The sequence below is a fragment of the Lissotriton vulgaris genome, chromosome 8, assembly GCF_964263255.1.
Source record: "Lissotriton vulgaris chromosome 8, aLisVul1.2, whole genome shotgun sequence".
In the NCBI taxonomy this organism is placed as follows: domain Eukaryota; kingdom Metazoa; phylum Chordata; class Amphibia; order Caudata; family Salamandridae; genus Lissotriton; species Lissotriton vulgaris.
The window spans coordinates 405,581,088-405,594,480 of NC_141696.1; positions in this window are offsets into that span (position 1 = coordinate 405,581,088).

Below are 13,393 nucleotides of genomic sequence, written 5' to 3' on the forward strand. Positions count from 1 at the left end.
TATCATCTATTACCCAGAACCAGAAAAAAAAGTGTTTTACTAGAATATCTGATCATATTATATTTTCAGTAAACATATTTGAAGTAATGTATTTGGATTGTAAAATGTAATGTTCTAAAATGTATGTACCCCATTTGAAACACTTATCAAATACGTGTCTACTAGCCAGACTAATGTTGTTTATTCTTTAACAATAATTTAATAACTATGATTCTCCACTGTAATAATTGTTTTAATCAATGACTCTTCGAACATAACACACTGCACAGGGAAAAGGATTCGAGTGGGGCAGAAGCGGAATAATATATGTTTGCATTAAAGTGAAGATGATAATTCAATAAGAAATGACAAAAGGTGGGTTTTACAATTTTTCTAATAGTGGAGATAACTGCTTAACAATGTTCTGCAATACAAGTCTGTAGTGGCCTTGCAACAAGTCTCACTTGATGAAAGAATGGTATGCCTTTGCTCCTGAAAGGATGAGTAATAGATACACAGAAGACTAAGGTAACAGGGGAGCTTTGTATTTTTATCTAATATTGTGTCTCACATTTTAAGAGGGGTTGAAAAAGCCTCTGCGCATCAGAGTTCTTCACAATAAACCATTTGTGTTATCAAAACACTACTTACAGACAGCAACATACTTATAAGAAAACTTCCTAAAAATAGAGGAGCAATATCTGACTAGTAATCGTAACTCTTAATCTGAGCATACCAAAACAAATTAAAAACAGACAGAAAAAAGTAAATGTGAGGTACATGATTGGACTTTGAGAACCATTAATTGGATGCTACCTGGCTTGTGATCCTAAGGGAATCAATAGATTGAAGGGACAAGACCATTGCTATCGAAGGACCACTTTTTAAATAAATATTACCACAACAAGGGTAACAAATTATCAGCACTCCTCGTGGATCTGGGCTCATCTTTTCATTCAATGGCACGCAGTGTACTAGTGTTATCATGAGCCAATGGAAGTTACTCCTGCTGTCTTTTAGAGTCATGTGATTGTAGAAAAAGTTCCAAATTCTGGATGAAGGACCAAACCAGGAGTAGACTCCATTGATGGATGTATTCTACCATATTGTCTCTGTTGGAATAAATATCATGGCCCAGATTCACTATGATTTTGCCTTGGGATTGTGTCACTTTTGTGGCACAGTCAGTCAGTCAGTCAGTTAAAAATTCTTTATTTCGATTAATTAAAATCATAAAAGACAATACTAGGAACATGAACCTCCACGCATTAAAAATATAAAAGAATAAAATGAGCATTTGATTAGTTACAGTTGTGGCACAGTCAGTGTAGGATTACCATAGAGAAGGGGCACTAGGACCTTGACAAGAGGTGACTAAGCAGTCAGATGGTCATCCCTGTGAGGTGGGCCAGAGGAGGAAGTGGAGGTCTCGAGGGAACAAGGGGGCATTAGGATCAGGTCACAAAGATGGGCGAAATGCTATAAGAGCACTGCTCGCAAAATAAAAATCTACCTCTTACCATTTGCGTGCTGCGTCCTCTTTTCAGAGACCTGACATCTGGCGAAGAGGTGCGGAGACAGCGGAGCCTACCAACAAGGTAAGCAAAGCACTTCACTCCCTAATAAAACTACAAGAACTCACTTCTGTTTAACCCCTTCCATGCTCATGACGAGCTCAGCTCGTCATGAGGCACAGTGGAGCTGTGCTGATGACGAGCTGAGCTCGTCATGAATAGTAGGAATGACCCTCATGCAGCACAGGAGGGGAAAATGCACAGCAGCCATGTGGTTAACAGATCCCGCTTGTATTTTGCAAGATGTGAGTGGTGAAGTCTTCCGAGACACAGAAACTTGGAGCGACCATGGTAGAGCAGGAAACTCATATTATTCAATAAGATGGCCAGTTTGATGGGTCAGGCAGGCCCAGGAGACAGAAACAATGCCACCTTTAGGTCAGGCAAACTCATTGAAAATACAGGGGTGGCCATTTTGAAAGGTCAGGCAGGCCCTGGAAGCCAACAGGATGATATTTCAAGGCTAGTCGACCTTGTTGGAAATACCGTGATGGCCATTGGAAAAGGTCAGGCATCCATGGAAAGGGCAAGAAAGTGAAAACAAGGCAAATAAACTGCAAGGCACATGTAAATTACTAGAAGAAGTGTCAAGAAAAAACGTCAACGGTCACCAGCTCACCACAAAACACAGAGCAAAAAACCCCAGCTGCATGAAGCCTCATAGTTACATTAACAAGATCATCTACCACTCATCAAGGGCAGTAGTATAGGATCACGTTGGCAAACATGGTTGGAGGATTTTGAAGTCTTTATGAAGGGGTCAAAAGAAACAGATGAAGGCAAATAGCATTAAAGAATATAGTAGGTGAAGACATAAGTTGAATAATTAAGGAACTGCTACAAGAGTAATTGATGACCTACCAACCAGTACAGAAAGCACTCGACAAGAAAGCAGTACCAAAATGGCACAATACAAAGTTCAAATCTTTATTTTGGCTTAATAGTCATAAAAGTGCATGTAGAAAATCACATCAATGCATAAGAAAAAATATTTATACAATCATGGGATAAGGATAAAAAACATAAAATGCATATCTACTCAATTGCATTTCACAAAATACAGATATAAACTCATACTAAATTAATCGCAGACTTATGAGAAACTTGAAACGATATCCTTGCTCAATAAGGTGTTGGAATCAGTGGCAGCGGCATAATACATGGTACAATATTAGGTATGCACCACTACCCTATTTTCTTAGAGGGATTCACAATTTTTGACTGACTCTCCACATCAACATCAGATACAGGGAGTCTACAAAGACAATACATTGTCTTGTATCTGATTTAATAATTCCTAATAACTCTTTATACACCCTATTAACCAATGTATGGCACAATGGCATTATCCATTTCTTCCTACTGCTCAATTAGGCTTGGCAGAAAAATATGGAAGGCTCAAGCACTTCTTTGGTCTATCTGCAAGACGTGCATTACCAATCTACGACCCTAGGATCTCATACCTATTTAGCAGTAATAAAGTGGAGCGGCAACATCCTGTAGTTAAATTGCAGAAAAACTTCCTGGCAGCTACGTGTTTAATCTCATGCAGGAAGGGGTTATTCGATAAATTTGTCCTTCAGTGTGAGAAAGGCATCAGTTAAAGTACCAAAATCAGACTGCCCATAAAACATTCTCTTTTTGTGCTGCCATTAGTTTGACCGAATGGATATCTTGGAGATCAGACTGGCCTCTTCTAATAGGGAGACCAGTGAATTGGCGCATAGATTGGTTTTCAACTGCTACTAAGGCCTTCATATCCCTGTGGCCCCACAGCACTGCACCATAAGGGCTGTTCCTAAGGCCTTACTTATTTCAGAGGATGAGATATATGAGGTATCAAGCTGGTCACTCTGTTCACTAGATCTGCTCTTTTGATCAGGCTTTCCTACCAGCTTACCTCTATAATGCTGCCTTGGAGGGAATGGCCCTGCCAAATCACTTTAGAGTCCTTTGGCTTTTCCGATGGGAATACAAGCTAGAAAATATTACTTTCAATAGGGCAGAAATCCTCTCTACTCCCAGAGAACTTGCTCTCAATCACTTTTTGCATCTATAATACTGTTTTTGTAGACCCTCCTGGTAACTTGAATCTGTGATCTATTTTGATGATTTAAGGCATCAGCAAGTGATAACCTGGCACCTCTACATAGTTTATTATATTGTGGAGAAGTGTGGCTGAATGGTTCGAGCGGCAGACCGTGATGTAGAGGTCTGGGCCGGGACCAGGGTTCAATTCCCGCCTCGGTGGGTCTTGGGCTCAATTTCCTCAGACCTGATAATTTCCGCCTATATTAATCATGGGTCCCACTCTGCAACTCTGGGCAGTAGCTTGCTTAATCTCCACAACGGCCCCAACAGAGCTGGGATGCCTGGCTTCACCTTGGGGGTGCCCAGGAGAGGGCATTTCACAGGGAAAAGCCAGGAAGGGTTCCACAGCGGTATGCATACAGAGCCAAGACACCTCAGGGTATTAGTGTGCTAAACAAGTACGAATTCATTCATTCATACCAAGAATAGGGATTCCTACTACCCGCTTAGTCTCCATGTAGAAGCAATTCCTAAAACATAGGAACATCTGGTTGTGATTAGTACAAATCTTGTCCAGGTGCTCCCATTGATCCAATGCCAGATCCAGTAATAGCATGCCCCCAATACCATCAGCTACAAGCTTGTAAATCTCCCTAACTGACTCCATAGATCAAAATACTCCATATAAATCTGTTCTAGTTATTAGTCATCCTAAGCTTTCTGTCAAATTGCTCAACACAGCTGTTATAACTAGTATGAACTAGTATCCCAAAAGCAAGAACAAGAGCATTATGATCTCTATCTTTGTGGGGTGTTACAATCATTTCAATCAAATACGGTCACAACCTTGCATCATGTAGTCAATGAAGCTAGTACTATGTATCTGGTTAAATATATGATTTTCATCTCTATCATAAATTCTTTGGCTGTTACAGTCTCATCGACCCTGGTTAAGGGTGAATGTGTTTAATTGGACTGCCAATGGAGACCATTTCTTGATAGGAGGAATTGCTTGTACCGTAATTGAACATATACTATTCCTCAGTTGTGAGAGCCTCAAAGTTTGAATCCAGTGGTTCATATTGACAATTGGAGCCCTGCCCCCTCAGTTTCTATTACCCCAGCAGGTAGTGCAGTCAGTTGGGAGTTCAAAAGTTCTATGAGTGGAGACACAGTTTTGTTTCCCACTGGTCTGTAATACACATTATATATGTTATAGACTACATTTGATGGAAAGGTCAGGCTGATGCACAGTGTATCAGGGGAGCCCATCTTAATCTACTTGATTGTGCAGGGTAGGGTAGTTCTAACCCAGACCATTAGTTCCCCTCTGTCAGATGGATTGCTCTTAACAGTAGTTACAGCATCCTGACTGAAGTTAACAAAGCCTGTGCAACAGAGGGCCTTTAATGGTCTGGTCTCTTGGAGAAGACAGAAGTCATGCTTGTCAATAAATTGGCACCATTCTGGGTCTGTTAGTTTGGAGGATAGTCCAGCCTGCATCCATGATACTAACTTAGTGGTGAAGACTACATTGATGGTTGCATATGCCCCATCATTCACCAAGGGAGAAGATAAACCACTACTCACTATTACTTCAGGTAACAGGGGGAGTGTGGTACTATCCTGGTTATTTCTGGGCACTGTAATTTTAACAGGGCCAGCAATAGACTTTGCTAGAGTCATTTGATGAGATGATTCATAATGAGTGTCCTGACCCACCCCAATAGGAGTTAAACTAGGGCTGTTCGTGCTCAAGGTTGGTGCTAGAAATCCCTAGTTTTGGATGCACCTCGACTAATAGCAACTTCACACCTATTTTGTTACCAATTAATAGGGCCACACCCTATGTTATGACCACTGTGGACAAGAGCAGTCTGCTGCCCCTCCCATAACCCCTTTGATTAGCACCCATATTGCCAATCTCCATTATACGGCACTAGTGTGGGCGTCCAGGGTAACATTGAGTCAGTCTACAAATGCTAGGATATCAAAGCCATTTTGAGATCAGAATTTAAAACCATTAGCTTTGCCCCTGGAATGGGTTTGGCACGATCAAACAGTGGTGGATCACAAGTCCTTTGTGGCTGCCGATTCGGGCCGACAGGGAGTGAGCACATGGTTTGTACAAATAGCCTAAAGGCAGTAGTGCATTGTTACTCTTGGCTATCAGTTTGCTCAAATGCCCAATAAGCAGTCTCTGCACCAGTTATGCTGTATCTGAAGTTGACAAAAACACAGTCACCACATCTTTCCACAAGCCCTGACCCAATGTAGCCCACCCTGCAAGTCACTAGAATATTGCCAAAGAAAAGGGAAGATCCCTGACCAGACCCGAGAACTTTTAAAAGGGTGTTTGTGCGATTCCCTCTGATCCATTCGCAAAGGGGTAACTCCAGTTAAAATCACAATGTAGGGGCAGGAGGCTGGTGTGAGATTCACCACAGGTTAACTGAGGCTTCAAGAAGATCCACCAATCCCAGATGTTTCTATAGTAGGATCTTTGGAGGAATTAAGCCCCTCAGGGTGGTGTAATGTTTCACCTGGTGGAGGATGAGGAGGCAGAAGGGGCAAATCAGGGCTGATGCACTCAGAATGCTGGATGGTAGATTCAAAATGGTGACTATTCGATGAAGGCCTAATAGATTTCACTGGCCCTGGTGGACTGGAAAAGTGACATGTCACCTGGCCCTGAGTTGCCCTGGTAGCCGAGTGTGGAACTGACGCCGCTGAGACCTGCAGCTGCTTAATAACAATCAATTTATGCTCAATTGTTTCCATACAGGCAACAAAGAGAGAAAACCTTGCTAGAAATAGTTCATTAATTTAAATAATACAGCCCTCCATTGGTAGTAATATCCAGGGAGGTTAGAGCATGGGTACTGTCTCCATGCCAGGCAAAAAAGGCAGCTGCACCTAGAAAGGAGGCTGAAATGGGGAACATTTTTGACTGGCAACCTCTGTAGTTTTATTTCAGGCCAACTGCCTTTGCCGTTTGGCATTCACAGTTGGTTAAGGGCTTTCAATAATGGTAGGCATAGTATCAAACATAGGCCCACTGCTCACAAGAGGAGAACACATGAGAGATAGTACTGGTATGTTAATTGATATAGAGGCTTCCTTTGCACCTAAGGCTGCACCAGAATTGAAGTTGATTCTCCTTTCTGTGAGTTTGATTTGGGTGATGATTACCCCGATAGCCCTCTGTATAATCCTATCAATTGAGGAATTGTTCACCGGGAAATAGGAGTAAGAGGACCTCCTACAGCATTTCTTTTGCCAATTCTCGCCACTACAGTAAATTACGTAATATTTAAAAGATATAAAAGAAGTACCTATTCAGAAGGGGGCCAAAGATGGGTGGCCCGGCCCAACCTCCTTAGGGATCTGATGGGTGCAGATGGGCCAGCTTTTGGCCTTGTCTCGCCCGGACTGTGGAAGCGAGTATGGTGCCAAATAGCGCCTGCCTGTCACTGACAGGCTCAATGCTGCTTCTGCCTCTGCACTGAATAAATCCCCCAGGGTCCGGCTTCACTGGCAAGCTACCAATGCTGCAGGACCGGATGTGGTGTCAAGTAGCACCAATGAGCAGGTGAAACCGGTAGCACAACTTCCAAGAAAGGTGCTGTTCTACCTTCAGAAAACTGTAGAAAGTGAACTGCAAGAGCTATTAGAGGCGGACATCATTGCAAGATCCAAGGGGCCATCTACGTGGGTATCCCCATTGGTCGTGGTACCAAAGTGGAATGCCGAGATGAAGGTACGCTTATGTGTAGACATAAGGCTGCCCAATACAGCCATTGAAAGAGACAGAATCCCGTATCACACATTAGCGACATGACTACACCGTTATTCTCCAAGCTAGACCTCAACAAAGGGTATCATAAAATAGAGGTACGTTAAGACTCCAGGTACAACACTACGTTCACAGCCCATCAAGGACTATTCAGATACAAAGGATTATATCGTTAGCTATGGAGATATTCCAGGAAGCGATCAGGAGAGTAATTCACCCAATAGTAAACACCTTCAACTCGTGATGATATTCTGGTCATCGAAGCCATGCTAGAAGGTCACAATAAGGCCCTAGATAAGGTGTAACAGGCCCTCCAAAATGCCAAGCTAACACTTAATGTCAACAAAAAATGTGAGTTCCACAAACCCAATGTGCAGTTTACTGACACATCTTCTTGAGGAGGCATGAGACCAGATCCTGATGAGAATAGGAAGACACCAAGTCCAAAGGACGTGAGTGACAGTCAGTCATTCCTAGGAAAGGCCAGTTACTGCTCTAGGTACATAAAGAACTATGCAATGTTCAGTTATCACCTCCAGGATCTGAGAAAAATAAGGTTGGACATTCAGATGGACAGAGGATAGCAAAACATGCTTAAGGAAATCAAATACAAGGTAGACATCCTGGCTTACTTTAAACCCATACTTCACACAAGGTTAATGGTGGATGCCAGCACCATAGGAATGGGAACAATACTGGCACAACACCACATAGAAGATGAGGGACTGCAAGCCTTAACATATGCAAGCCAAAGCTTGACTAACTCAGAGAGGACCTACTCCCAACCTCAGAGCATGGTAGTGGTATGGGCGTGTGAACATTTTCATGTGTTTTTATATGGCAAGCACTTCACAATAATAATGTATCATCAAGTCCTGTTTACTATCCTTGGGAGTCTATGAGCAAAAATGTCACCCCGGATCGAATGCTGGGGCCTGTGCCTTCAGGAGTATACCTACACCATCATTCACAAGCCAGGGAAAGAATAAAACTGGGCTGGCTATATGTCAAGACACCTATTGGGTCCTTCAAAAATGGCCATCATCAATTGATGAATATCTACACTATGTGATACTCCAGACTCGGCCCCCTGCTGTGCCACTAGAAGCTATCACTGATGCCACTAGTGAAGATGACACTGTCCGAGATACCAAGAGGCACATAGCAAAAGATGAGTGGAGATACGAGGATAAGAATGCCTGCCCAGTGGGGGTTGGCCCAAAGGAACTGGTCTCATTCCGAAACACATCAAAGACAAGCTGTCGGAGCCAGAATGTAGATTCATAGTGCGAGCCAAGCACATCATCATTCCCAAGGAACTGCATCAAATTTTAGTAAACTTAGCACATGAAGGGCAGAAAGGCATTATAGCAACCAAGCGGGCCCTAAAATAACAGGTTTGGCTCCCCTTCTCAGACCAGATGGTTGAGAACACACTAAGGGAGTGTCACCAGTGTCAAGTCATAGGTCAAGCAGAACATTGTGGATGTCCCCACTGCCGTAAGATGTTAGGTGCCTCGCTGTGATTTATCTATTTGTTCCGCTTCTAACTGGAAAATACATTATTGTCATTGTGGATGAATACTCCTAGTTTCTGAAAGCTTGGCAAGTGACACCCACCAGAACCAAAGTTACCATCCCAATCCTAGTTGAAGTATTTCCATCATAGAGGATAACGGAGGTAACCGAGATAGACAATGGGCACCCATTCAATGGGCATGAGTTTGCGACATTTGCAACACATCTACATTTCAAACATCCGAAGATCATCCCACTGTGGCCCAAGGCCAATGGCATAGTGGAGAAATTCATGGCCACCCTGAAAAGAACCAAGATGACAGATACAAACATGAAATACACCTTGCCCAAAATGAGGTGCTACGAGCATACCATAATACACCTTACAGTATCACTAGGAAGTGTCCAGCAACTATCAAGATAATGAGCTAGGTACGCATGAGGATCCCCAGCTGGAGGGAGTGTTTTGTGGCACTGAGGTGAGACAGAGTGCAGGAAAAACTACAAGAAAAAGACAGACAGCAAAAGGACAAGATGAAGAGATATGCAGACACAAATCAAAGAGTTCAAGTGTAAGATCTCAAAGGAAGGGACTGAGTTCTCATCAGATAAGAACAGAAAAAAAAGATACCTGCTATGTCAACAAGCCCTTGCAAGTATCAGCCAGGAAAGGACCCATGATTACCACAATGGCGACAACAGGAGAGTGACCCACAACATATCCCACTTCATGAAGTATGGGGCAAGAAACATACAACTGGGGGGCTCTGAAGAAAGCAACACCTCAAAGTAGGAAAGTCAGACTGTTTGACTGCATACGGAAGTGGTCGCTGCTGCTGACCCACTTCCACCATGACAGTCACTAAGAAATCACTGGAAGCCAGCGCAACTCATTGAAGAAGTCTAATGCACAGGTCCGACAGACATAAGGAACATGGGGATGGGGGACTTTCATCGAGGGGGAGGAGATGTATGATTGACATAGAGAAGGTGCACCAGCAGCCATATGGCAATACTGTGAGGCAGGGCAAGAGAAGGTAGAGGAGGTCTCGAGGGAATGAAGTGGCAGTAGCTCAGGTCACTAAGATGGGTGACATCCTGTAATATTTTTCCTATCATTTGCATGATGTGTCCTCTGTCCAGGGAACCAACAGCTCGATGCAAAATCCTTGTTGGCATTTAATAAGCCATGCCTCTAAGGAGATATTTGTACAGGAAGGCATCCTTTCCCACACAAAACAATCCCGCAAGTAACCCAGGAACCATTGCACTATCGACCCCAAATGAAGGTAAAGTTTTACCCAAGATTCTGTTGTCTATGATCTACGTTACATTTTTGAGCAGTCAAACACTTTGCTGTTTCAAGTGTGTGTTTCTTTGTAAAGTGAGGAACTGGCCTTATGGGTATGTGGCTGAGCTTGAACTCCAACCTGGGTCTGCCCGGACATGTAGATGTTAGACCTAAATCATGTTCTAATGGAGGCAAATAGTATGGTGCACACATGTTATTCTGCCATTTTGCGATTGACATCATAAACATATCCATGAGCACTTATCAATCATTCCAACTTCCCTAAGGGAATAGTGTCCCTTCTATGGTACTTTGAGGCCTTCCTCCCAGAGGGTACCACACCTTTTCAATATTTGTCATTCTTCCTAATTCCTTGGAGTTAGCAGAAGCTTTACTTGGTTAACATCACTCACCTTGTCAGTAATGCAATTACAAGACTGCAACCCTTTCAGAGTGGAATCACAGCTGAGAACCTTGTGAAAACCAGGTACATGCATGCAGGGTTGCCCAAGCACTATCAGTCCCCCGTCTATGTGATAGGCATAATCTTTGGTGCTGCATAGGAAAGCAGGAGAGTGAGTCTCCTGAATTATTTTTCTTAAATACATAACTCACAATGCTTGTGTGAATAAATGCACACTGTAGCTATTTAGGCGTTTGCATAAAGTTACATGTCTGAATCAACAAGTACCTCAACAATCGCATAAACTTCCACAAACCTACCAGACACTTCCAATCAGCCAGACTCCTACTCCCAAACACTCTGCACATATACAGAACCAAATACAGTGCTGCCTTCTCTTATGTCACTTCTACAGCCTGGAATGGCCTGCCCCTGCATATTAGAACCTCCTCCTCCTCGGTTCTTGAATTCTGCTAGAAACTGAAGTCATGGCTCTTCACCTAGCCTATAATCTGGCCTGGCCCATACTGCTCCAGCTTCAGAGCTATTGTACCCTCCTGGGTGAATTGTGTGCTGTACAAATACACGAAACTACCTGATGGCAAATTTTATCATACTTAATATAATCTGAATCTCCTAGTACCTCTATTCTGCCATAAATGTCACAGGTGGGAATAGGCAGAGTAATTACTTACCAGCTTAGTAGTTCATGTACATGCACTTTGACAGTTACAATACAATGGTCACAGTTTGAGTAGGATAAATACCATTCTGTTTAAATTGTATTGAAATTAAGGGGCAGATTTATCAATCTTTCACTCAGGACAACACAGCAAGCCACCTTGCCGTGCTGAGTGAAAGGGGAGGAATGAACCACATTTACCATTATAGGGCCCATTTCTGTACTCTTCTACAGCTTGCTCACTTTTGGCTACCATTTCAGGCACCCTTAGGTCATGGTGCAAGGGTACCTGCGTTGTAGGCAGGATTGTTTTTGTGCAGGAAGGGACTCCTTCCTGCACGAAAACAAACCTGAGAGGCATTTTACATGGACATCATTTGGAGGTAGTCAGGGGTAGCGGCTGTGACCTCTAGCTTACTCCTGGCCCTTCCTTTGTGACCCCTGTCCTCAGAGGAGGCAAACATGTTGCCCCCTCTGAGGCCGGGGGTCTCAAAGGAAGTGCCAGGAGTAGCAGGAAGCAAGTTAGAGGTCACTGATGCGACCCCTGACTACCTCCAAATGACATCCATGGCATTTTCCTCATTCTATGTATGCAGCAGAATGCAAAACACGTAGGAAGAGGAAAAAAATAAAGAGAAATAAACATATTTCTCATTGTTATGCCTCACCTGGGGAGGTGTAGCATTTTGACATATTCCCAGTTCTACCACTAATGATTAATCTGGGAATGCGCCAAAATCCATGCGTGGATGCGTGGGAACACATTTACCTTGCCATTTAGGGACACACAGGGTGGCCTTGTGTGGCTTGCTAATTCTGAGGTTTTGTGTCGCCCTTGCACCCCCTTGCATGCTGCAATGTCGGCACTAAACCTGGATAAATCTTGACCTAAATATTCACCAAGGCTCATGAAGTTTTACATTCCCAAATCCACATTATAACTTAATTCATTAGCTATATTGTAAGACCAATTTCTTTCTCACAAGCACTTCAAAGAAAGTGTAGGTTTACTTCACATTGTGAAAGCTATAAGGTAAATGGAATTTTGGTGAAGTCAAAACCTTTTTTTTTCCAAAGATTTGTTATTAACCCTTTTTTACACACTTACTGCTAGCATCAGCAGAAGACCTCCTTTAACACATTAATCATTAATATTCAGATTTTGGCTCTTAAGATTTTCTAGCATAATTAGAATACACTCGAGCCTGTGTTATGCTCTAAAAGCCGCAACCCAGTAAGGGTTTTCTTTTACCTTCCAATAAATTCTCTGTGCCTGATTTAGAGTCGTAGGATGAGTACTCCATCACAAATATGGCTGATATACTGTTTGCCCTAATGTAAGTGCCTTTCTTGACACCTGTCATTTATTTTGCCTGCATTACTCTTCCTTGACTCTATGGGCTTCTGAATTATCCTAATAAATGATTGGGATTCAGAACCTCATCTACTCACCAGCTTTCCCCTCAATATTTCATCCAACAATCAGAACCCCGTAGGACAAAATTGGGTTTTTCTTCCATTCGTAGTTGACTGGTTTAGCTGCATCTCACCAAATAACCCACAACTGATCCATTTTCCTCCAGTGAGGGATGTTAATGAGGCAAGTTTGAATCTGTACCCAGCCATAAATTGAGATGAATTGAGTGGCTAGCCAACAAGGTGCACCACCTGCTGCCAATCACACATTTATACAGAATATATTTCCGACAAACAAAATGAAGCATTTAAGGCAGATACTAACTGTGCCTTGAACAAATCAATATCTAAGGAAATTGACCCACCTTCCATTTAGGTGCAAATGTGGCCACACATTGTGCATCTACTGATTTTGCTGGAAACAGTAACTGGGAGTTGTTGCTGATCTAACGTGCAAATTATCCAAATTTTTAGCCTCTCACAAGATGCACAAATCAGAATTTTGCATTATGTGTCATCCCAATTTTCACCATGAAAAGCATGTACGGGAGGTGCCATTCGCATCTTTCTTGTACAATGACTTCTCAAGTTGTAATTAGGCCCCTGGGGTCTTTTTCTGTGATTATTCACACCTAGGGGTCTTGCATTCCTTGGAAGTATGATAATGTGCAGTTTTCTGATCTGGAGTGCTTTTTATGGTTTT